We start from the raw sequence: 9,220 nt of genomic DNA on the forward strand, positions 1-9,220 counted from the left end.
AACCATAGGCATTTGACCAGCTGTACAGTACTAGACATGAGTTGTCTCCTGTGGAGATGCCCTCAAATCCAACTAGAAAGCATTGGTTACCCCTAGAGCAGTCATGCCAGTATCGTACAGTAGTAACATTGTGACATGCAGGGCCTACCACCAGCTAAGTCCATTAAGGACTTTTCTCTTGTAATATGTTCAGCACCTTCTGGCACTGTGAAAGCTATCTGGTAAGGAGGAAGTTTGAAAGTCAGTGCCAGATTGGTTTCTCTGTGTCCTGTAAATAAAATGTGTTGTGTGCCTTCAACAATAGGGACTTATCATCTAACTGTGACACACAACCAAGAGCAATCAGTGGCAATAGCCTGCTGTTTTAGGAGCCTCCTTGGTTAATTATTTCTTAGGGGTGCCCCACACCTAGCACTAAGTTTTATTTAATAACTGGGGTCTCTGTTTAATAACTTGTTCACCAGTGTGTAGGGCACCTCCATTCAAACTCTACAATGATAATTGTGAACAGAGACGAACTCAAGGAGCCAGAGAGACTGCCAAGTTAGCCTCGAACATGAAGCATGTGAACATGAAGCATGTGAACCTGAGTTTGTGTTGTGTAGCAGTTTCCTCCGAGATTAAACCTGTCTTGGAAGGAAACTTTTGTCACAGACGTTATAGAGGAGGTAAAAGAAGATATTCTAAGGGAAGGTGAAATAGTCCATTCTGCTGGGAACTTCCTTAAGCTTAGGAAGTGCACAAGTCAAAAGTTCTTAAAATTGACTAGGTTCACTAGACTCCTCCCTCAAAGCATAGATAAGAAATGATAGCTGAGGGTCACTGAGACAAGCCGAGCTGTCTAGAAAGCCAGCTGAGCCTCTTGGAAAAAAAGCAGAGACCACAAGAGTTGTCTGAAAGAGACTTGGACCTACTGAGTTCCCCAGAAAGAACACTCAGACCAGTTGAGCTGCCTGTAGGTTGTGTAATACACTACAGGTTTCCAGGTTTTGTGAGCTGTGCCTATGATGGCACGGGCTTTTGGTGATGCAGCTGTCTGAGTCGTCTGCTTCTGTAAGGAACCCCAATAAAACTCAGTGTTCACCAAGTTGAATTTTGGTGGTATCCTTCCTTTGGAATTCCATATCTGGGGTTAATAGACATTTGTTCCTGTCTCTCCAGGAAGGCTGTTATACAATGAGTTGGATCCCTGGTAACTCAGACAGAGAGCCAAGTATGGTGGCATATGTTTGTAACCCTAGCAATGGTGTAAGAGACTGGCAGTGTATTTGCAAGCCAGACTAGCCCAATAAGTGAGTACCCAGTACAATGAGAGACACTAACTCAAAAATCAGAGAATACCTTGCATTCACCTCTGTCTTCATATGCCAAGCACACACATGCACACACCTCAATACTACATACACATCACACACACAACCCCAAAGAAAGTTCATTGTTTCAGCATCTTTTAAATTTGGGAAGAGCCTAAATGTCAAGGAAATAAAATAATAGTTACTATGACTATAAAATACAGTATTCTGCACTTGAAAAGGATGTAGCCCTAACAGGAAAGGCTATAAAGTTCATAAGTAAAAGAAACTATAATAGAACACACACAAAATCTAGTATTAGCATGTCTAAGAGTAATATATACATGGTTGACAATAACAGATTTAGTGTTATTTTCTGTTTGTCTTCTATAATTAGGATTTCTGGAAACTATACAAAATTATTTAAGCTATTAAGTCACAACCTTTGTTTTCAACAGGAAAATGAGGGTATAGAATATTGAGAGTAAAAATCATTTTCCAAAAGTCGTCCATCAAGAAAGAGGCCCAACCATACACAAGAAAAAGATCAATTCTACAGAACAGTTGCACATCAAAGCAATAGTGCTTTCTTGCAATGAACATAACCTAAAAGCTACCAGTATCCAGATTTTTAGGACTTGGTGACTTGGTCAGAAACAAGTTATTTACAGCGGAAATTGAAGTGTCCAACAAATACAGAGGTAAACCTTCCACTAGAAAGGAGGGAGACACGGGAAATTACATGTGCCGTTGTCACCATCTTCAGACTAAAATGTTGATATGTCCTAAAGCTGGGGATGCTTCTGCTCATCAGCACAGCAGTTTCCCAGTAGATAAAGACCAGGAGAACACCTCGTGCATGCCATAATGAAAGACGGAAAGCAGCCTGGAGATCTAGAGACAAGGAAATCACTGTCTCACTGTTTTAGGATGAGTTCTCTTCAACGCACATTCTGAAACGTCAGTGAAAGTGGTCTGTGTTACCAGAAAGCACAGTTGGGATATGGGAAAACAAGAAACCTAGTTCAAGGTCAGTAAGCAGATTCCCATGGGCAACCTGCTAAACCTAGGAAATTGAGGGAGGAAGAACTCCGGAGTGTGATCATTGTTTGCAGGATGTTGCAAGTTGCCAGCTCGTTGCTCTGTGTAAACTGAACACACTCCAGCTGCCAAGGTCCCAAGTGTTAGAAATAACAAGCTGCTGACATAAATGCAAAGAATACTTCAGCAATTCCCCAGTTCTGCTACTTTTTACATAAAAAATGCACAGCTGGGCTATTTATTTGAAATATAATTTCTATCAGAGGGTGAGGGTAATGATCATGGCTTCCTCCAAAGCACTGTGTACATTGAAAAGGAGACACGATGTGTTTTATAGTGTTAATCTGGTGGACTTTGAATTTGATTTGATTGAGACTCATTGAATTTGAGATGTCTTTAGGAAAGGAACAAAGAAGAGAACAAAAAAATAAATAAAAAGCAATGAAAACTCACCTTCAAAATCCTGAAAAGGAAGTTACTTTCAACCAATAAATCTATGCTCACTCAAATAAAGACAAACGTGTGGGTCCACTTCATGTACCATCTCTTAGAAAGCTGCTGAAGGTGCCGCCCAAGCAAAACAAAGGTTTATACAAAAGAAGGTAGCCTAGGATCTAGGAAAGATGACTCCAGATGCAGGACGCCAGCTTTGTAGCTGGCTTAGGAAACCTAGGGGGAAAACACAAAGCCTAATAATGGGTAGGTGGCAAATCTGAAGCATTTGGAACGTTCTCTCAGGACAAAGTAAATAAAATGAGGCTGGCAGTCTCAATTCAGCAATCAATTTGGGGGAATGGAATACAAGGAAGGAAATTAAAGTGCCGTTTCTCAACAGTGAACTATATGGACACAGTCATAATGGAGTGAGTGAGGGGCTGCCTAGCCCAGAGAGCCTGTAAGCTGGAACCTCAGCTTGCCTAAGATAATCAAGAAATGTCCATTATTTGAGGAAAAACATCACAAAAAGCTACTAAAAGTTACAAGTTGGCACTTTAGACAATAAGTCTCCCCGATAAGGCTGTGCTGGCTGTCCAGCAAGCTCCAGAGATCCTCTTGTCCCTACCTCCCACTCTTGGCATTGTAAGTGTACAGTGTCGTGCCATGCCGATACAGGTGGTGTCTGCATGGGTACTGAGAGTTTAAACTCAGTGCTCACGCTTAGGCTGCAGGCATTTTACGAGTCACCTCCCCAGGCTCAGAACGTTTTTCTTTCATCTTTCCTAATAAAAGGTTACATTTCTTCACAAGGGCTAGCCTCTTATTGCTCTTTGTACATGCTACATAAAACTACCTGGGAACTTTAAAGGCACTATCTGTCCATAGCCAGCTGTGGTCACACAAAAGCCTGCACCAACTGTCAGGGAAACATTGGTCTTTTTCCTGCTCTTCCACAAGAATCCAGTCTCACTGTTTCCTGAGTGTCTTCTGAACTATCACTGTAAGATGAGAGAATTTAAAGCAAAGATTTAAGTAATGAGCTGTGCATGTTCTCAACACACCGGTGAGTGAGTTGTATGCCTCTGTAAGGTTGGAATTATGTAACACCCACTTCCTATAACCCATTTCTCAAAATGTCCCCATTACACCTGCATCAGGGATGGGTCCCAGAATCTATCTTTTAAATAAACACCCTAGAAGATTCTGTAGCTAGAATGCCAAGGACTAACAGTGAAAAGCTTATCTGTGGGCAATGCTAAGCACCTAGATGATGCCTGGTTTCTTGCTACCGATTTAGAAGGCATTTGCCCCCTGAGTGGGGGTTGGGAGCACTGTAACTATTTCTCATTCCCAGGACGTTCAAAGAAAGCATTTCATAAGGTCACACAAATTATAAGCCACCATGTAATAATAATGGAAGAAAAATAAGGTTGTACGAATTAGATTTACATATTGTTGATTTTGAGACTGAAGACCTTTCAGTTCTTAAATATATAATAAATTTCATATGCAAGTATTTTGCATAAGTAAATCAGATACATAGAAAACAAAGCCAATGATAGGTGTCCCTAAAGATTTGTTTATTAATTGTATAAATGATGGGCTGGAGAGAAAGCTTGATGGTCAAGAGCATGTGCTCCTCTGATGGCCAGCCCAAGTTCTTTTCCCAGCAATCTGGGGCTCACATATGCCTGTAACTCCAGTTCCAGGATCTGACATCCTCTCCTGCCTGGCCTCTGCAGGTACACACACACACCAGATTTTAAAATTAAGTAAAAAAACAGCTACAAACACACAAATAAATAGATTAATTAATTAATTAATAGCTAAGAAAACTCAACCAAGCACACAATGTGATTAAGTACCATAACTTTGTGAGGTTACATGTGACTGGCCAGCTGCTGAAAGAATTTAAAACAATAATTACCTTTAAAAGATTGAACCTTATGGGTAAGGATGTTCCATCTGTGTCATGGAGGAGAAAGCAAATGTATAATTGAGTGAGTACCAGGAATAGAATTGGAGACTTTATGATGAAAATGCTTTTAGTTTCAGTGGAGCCATTGGACAAACAGGAGAGACACCTGTGGAGGACCTGCATTTGTGCTATTCCTGAGATGGAAGACACACCAGAGTGTTTCTAACGAGCAGCTCCTGCCCTTTCTGTTCCCCTGGAGACCGCACGTGTTTCTCTGATAATACATTGACATTTCTGTTAAACCACTTTCTTCTTGGAACAAAAATGGAGAACAAATCAGATCGGTATGTGGTATTTCAAATAACCTGGTACTTCATAATACAAAACAAAATTATCAGAGGCAGAGTTTTAAGTGTTGTCGGCATCTTCCATCCCTGAGCCATAGGACTCATTACTCAGTCCCTGAAGGAACAATCTACAGAGAGGAGAAAACAGGGTTCTGACCTCAGGGAAAGCTGGAGAAAGAAGAGATTTTCTACAGCACCCACAAAATCATTTATAGACAAGATCATGAGTGAATTAGCTTTGTCAACACGTGCTCATAATCTGCTTCAAAGGAGAGAGTATTAATCTAGTACTGAGAAACTAAAAGGTTCCCTTTTGCCTAGCAGTGCTTCAGGTTGGTGATATTCTCCAGCCATGCCTCTACTTCTATTGTTAAGACTGAGATCTACTGTTAAGACTGAGAATATTTTGTCTAGAATTTAATAACGAATGAACCATTCACACACATAATTGAAGGGCTACGTGAGTGCCTGTTTATCCAGCACCTAGATTCTGCCATTGACTCTTTCCTGTCTCTCTGCCTTATTACATATGTGGCTCCATCCCTCTATTCTCTTTCTCTCTCTCTCTCTCTCTCTCTCTCTCTCTCTCTCTCTCTCTCTCTCTCTGTGTGTGTGTGTGTGTGTGTGTGTGTGTGTGTGTGTGTGTTTCAAAAAACAAACAAAACTGAACCAAAGTCAATGATATGCAAAAATAAATGCTGCATAAAGCTAACTTGGAAATGAAGCATAATAATAAGACGAGCTACATGGGAGTAGTAGTGCACACCTTTAATCTCAGCACTTAGGAGGCAGAGGAAGGTGGTACACATAGGATACACACATATAATATGTGCATATTTATATACTGGGGGGGGGCTCTTTATTATGTAGCCCTGGGTATTCTGAAACTTGCTAAGTAAACTTGCCAGGCTAGCCTCAGACTCACTGAGATCCACCTGCCTCTGCCTCCTAAATGCTGAGATTAAAGGCATATACCACCACTCTCACGTAGTTCATCTTATTATTAAGGTTTATTTCCACTTTAGCTTTATTCATCATCTGTTTTTGCATATCATTAACTATGGTTCAGTCTTGTTTGCTTTTTGGAAGATTCACTTACCAAAATACAAATCTTAAGTGTATTTCCACAACATTTGGCAGAAGCATCCAGTTTCATAGCCCAAACCTCTGTCCATCACCTCCTATCACTCTTTCTCCTCTGCAGTCACGCCTACCTCCAACTCTCAGAGAAAGTCCTGTTTGGGGTTGTTTGATTTTCCTGTTCTACTCCCCTGCTCTGGTCTTCATGTGAACAGAACCACACAGGATCTGCTCACTGCACCCATGATGATTGACTTTCCAACCATCTTTGCTCTACCAATAATTTCTTCCCTTTTTAATTTTCTTAATGTTACTCCGTAATCAAAGACCAGCAACAACAAATAATAGGAAGACTATTTAAGTAGTAGAAGTCTGATAGGGTAGAACTACTTGATTACATGTTGTGGTTGCTTTGGTCTATCCCATGGAAAATTCCTTATTATATAAGTTAATTAATGACTTCTCACTAGTTGAATATCAACTTCCTTTTTCTTTAATGTGGATATTTATAAGGAACAGTTCCCCTTATGTCTAGATTGTGTTTGCAAATCAAGCAAGATCAAGGCTGTAACCATGGTTTCATTAACTTTACTTACTGCTCAGAGAATTTAAATGTCTGGTCCCCATTTCATTTTACTTAAATAGTAATAATTCATTAACAGATGCGCTGGTCGTTTATTCCTTTTCTTTTGAATCGACCCATGAATTTCATTGATGTGAGATTAAAACCCCGTTCGAAGGAGCTAAAGAGGTAGTACCTAGTGGTCAGGGCAAGGCAGATATATTTCCACAGATTCCACATCTGCTAATGTAGCAACAGCAGACAATGTGCCATGTGGTTCGACCCACAGTGGCTGCGTGTATACTAAAAATGTACCAGTACTGTTCTTATCATTTCTTTAGAATACTACTATTATTAGGACAGCCATTCCTATAGCATTTGTTATATTTGGCATTGTAAGTAATTTTGAGATGCCTTAGGTGTGCTAGAGAGTCATGCAGGGCATCATGTGCCTGTTGTCTCACCATCTCAGTGACTGAGATGAGATCATTTGAACCCAGGAGTTCAAGACCTGCCAGTGTAAAGGGAAAGCTTTCATCCAAAAAAAAAAAAAAAAAAATACACTTGACAATGAATGAGGAATAATTGTCATGCTTTTACTATAATGATTGTGAAACTCATGTTTGAGTATCCTGATCACTCAGGAGACCAAGGGAGGACTATTTTCTCTAGAGTCATGAACCTTCCAGACTCCAAAACCAGTGCAAACTCTAACCAAGTTGGGGTGTTGTTGCGCAGGCCCCTCTGTCAAATGCCAAGTGCTTTCATCTCTTTTACTGCATCTTTCTGACTATTCTCCTTAATAACCGCACATAGTTCATGGCATTTTCCTTTTCTCACTGACTCTGGAGTAGCCAAACTTGTGGGTTTTCAGTCTTTGATCACTCCCTTAATGATCTCCACTAATTAACCACAAAGACAGCCTTTCTGAGCTGTACTCTGATTCTGTCTCTGTCTGGATTCCATAATGCTCACCAAGCTACAGATAAACTTGACTTGGCCTTGAGAGGCTTCACAGATGATACTGACCAATGTCTCCAGCTTTGCCATTTCCTATACCTATGCCCCTTGTCTTACACATAAGCCACCTTAGCTTTTCAGTGGTGGACAGACCTAATACATGGCTATGTCAACATCCTTCTTTATGCTGTTCTTCCTGCAATAAGTCCTGACTCCATTTTCTTCCACTGAAACTCTACCTGGCCTTCAAAACCTTACCCAAATCCTAAGTGTACATATTCCGCAAACCCTTTCTTCTTCTCTCCATCACAACCCTTACAAGGTGGCAATTCAGGGATCTAGGTTTCTGTTCTCAACAAGGAATTTCCCAGGATATTGTTCAAAGGAAAGCATACATGGGGGGCACTGGCATAGTGGGAACAATGTGGCCAAAACTATCACAGAACTCCACAGACTGGCAGATGGCTGGGGAAGGTAGCCAGGCTGTGGCACAGGAGGAAGGTGAAGCAGGCTCGGTGAATAGCTTAGTCACATTTGTCACGGCCACAAAAAGAAAGAGCCCTGCCTGTTGTCCAATTATTCTGCAATTTCTTGACTCTTGGTTCTGAGATTAAGAAGTTTGGATGTCTGGGAATTCATCTTTCTTGCAGCAAGGGTCCTTGAGGAATTTGAAACCAGGAGGTTCAAAGGAGTCAGTGCTAAGTGTTCTCTGATGGGCGTAAGGAGTACAGGCAGAGCTCAGTCTTCTCAGGAAGGAATTCCATATCTAGTCTGCACTCCTGCACAGATGAGACATTGAACTATCCTTTATAAAGCATAAAACAAGTACCCTTGTCCTTGGCACAGAGAAATGTTTTCATTATGTAAAGCATTAAAAATATATGTGTGTGTAAGGGCTAGAAAGATGGCTCATCAGTTAAAGGCACATACTGCCCTTCCAGAGGCTGAATTCAATCCCCAGCAACCACATTTTACGTCTACTCCCACACAGACTCACACATGTGCATGTGATTAAAAATAAGTTTTTTAAAACGTGTGTGTCTGTGTATTTGTGTGTGTGTGTGTCTATGTCTGTGTGTGTGTCTGTGTCTATGTCTGTGTGTGTGTATTTTCCAAGCCAACCTATGTTACATAGTGAGTCTAAACAGGCTGGACTACAGAGTGAGACACTGACTCAAGAAAAGAGAAAGAAACAAAGAAAAGAAAGAGAGGGAGGGAGGGAGGGAGGGAGGGTGGACCACATGAACAAACCAATGTGTGCCATTATACATTAGCTTTAGGTTTACAGATACATACATATTCTCATAGCCAATGTTGTAATATTCTGTAAAAGATATTCAGCTGTGCGTGTGTTCTTTCTTAGCCCTTTTATTTAGACTGGGTGGCCTGTCTTTAACCAACAGGCTATTAGTACTATTGACTTCTCCACATTCTGCCCTCAAAACTTACTCCTGGAAGGTCTTTGTTCAAGCTATGAATCTGAATCAGAACCCTGTGAGCCCAGCTGGTTGAACCTGCCTCCACCATGCTTCTATGAACATCCTCGGGGAGCCTGTCAACCCACCTTCCAACATTTGTATTT

The sequence above is a fragment of the Arvicanthis niloticus genome, chromosome 29, assembly GCF_011762505.2.
Source record: "Arvicanthis niloticus isolate mArvNil1 chromosome 29, mArvNil1.pat.X, whole genome shotgun sequence".
Taxonomy (NCBI): domain Eukaryota; kingdom Metazoa; phylum Chordata; class Mammalia; order Rodentia; family Muridae; genus Arvicanthis; species Arvicanthis niloticus.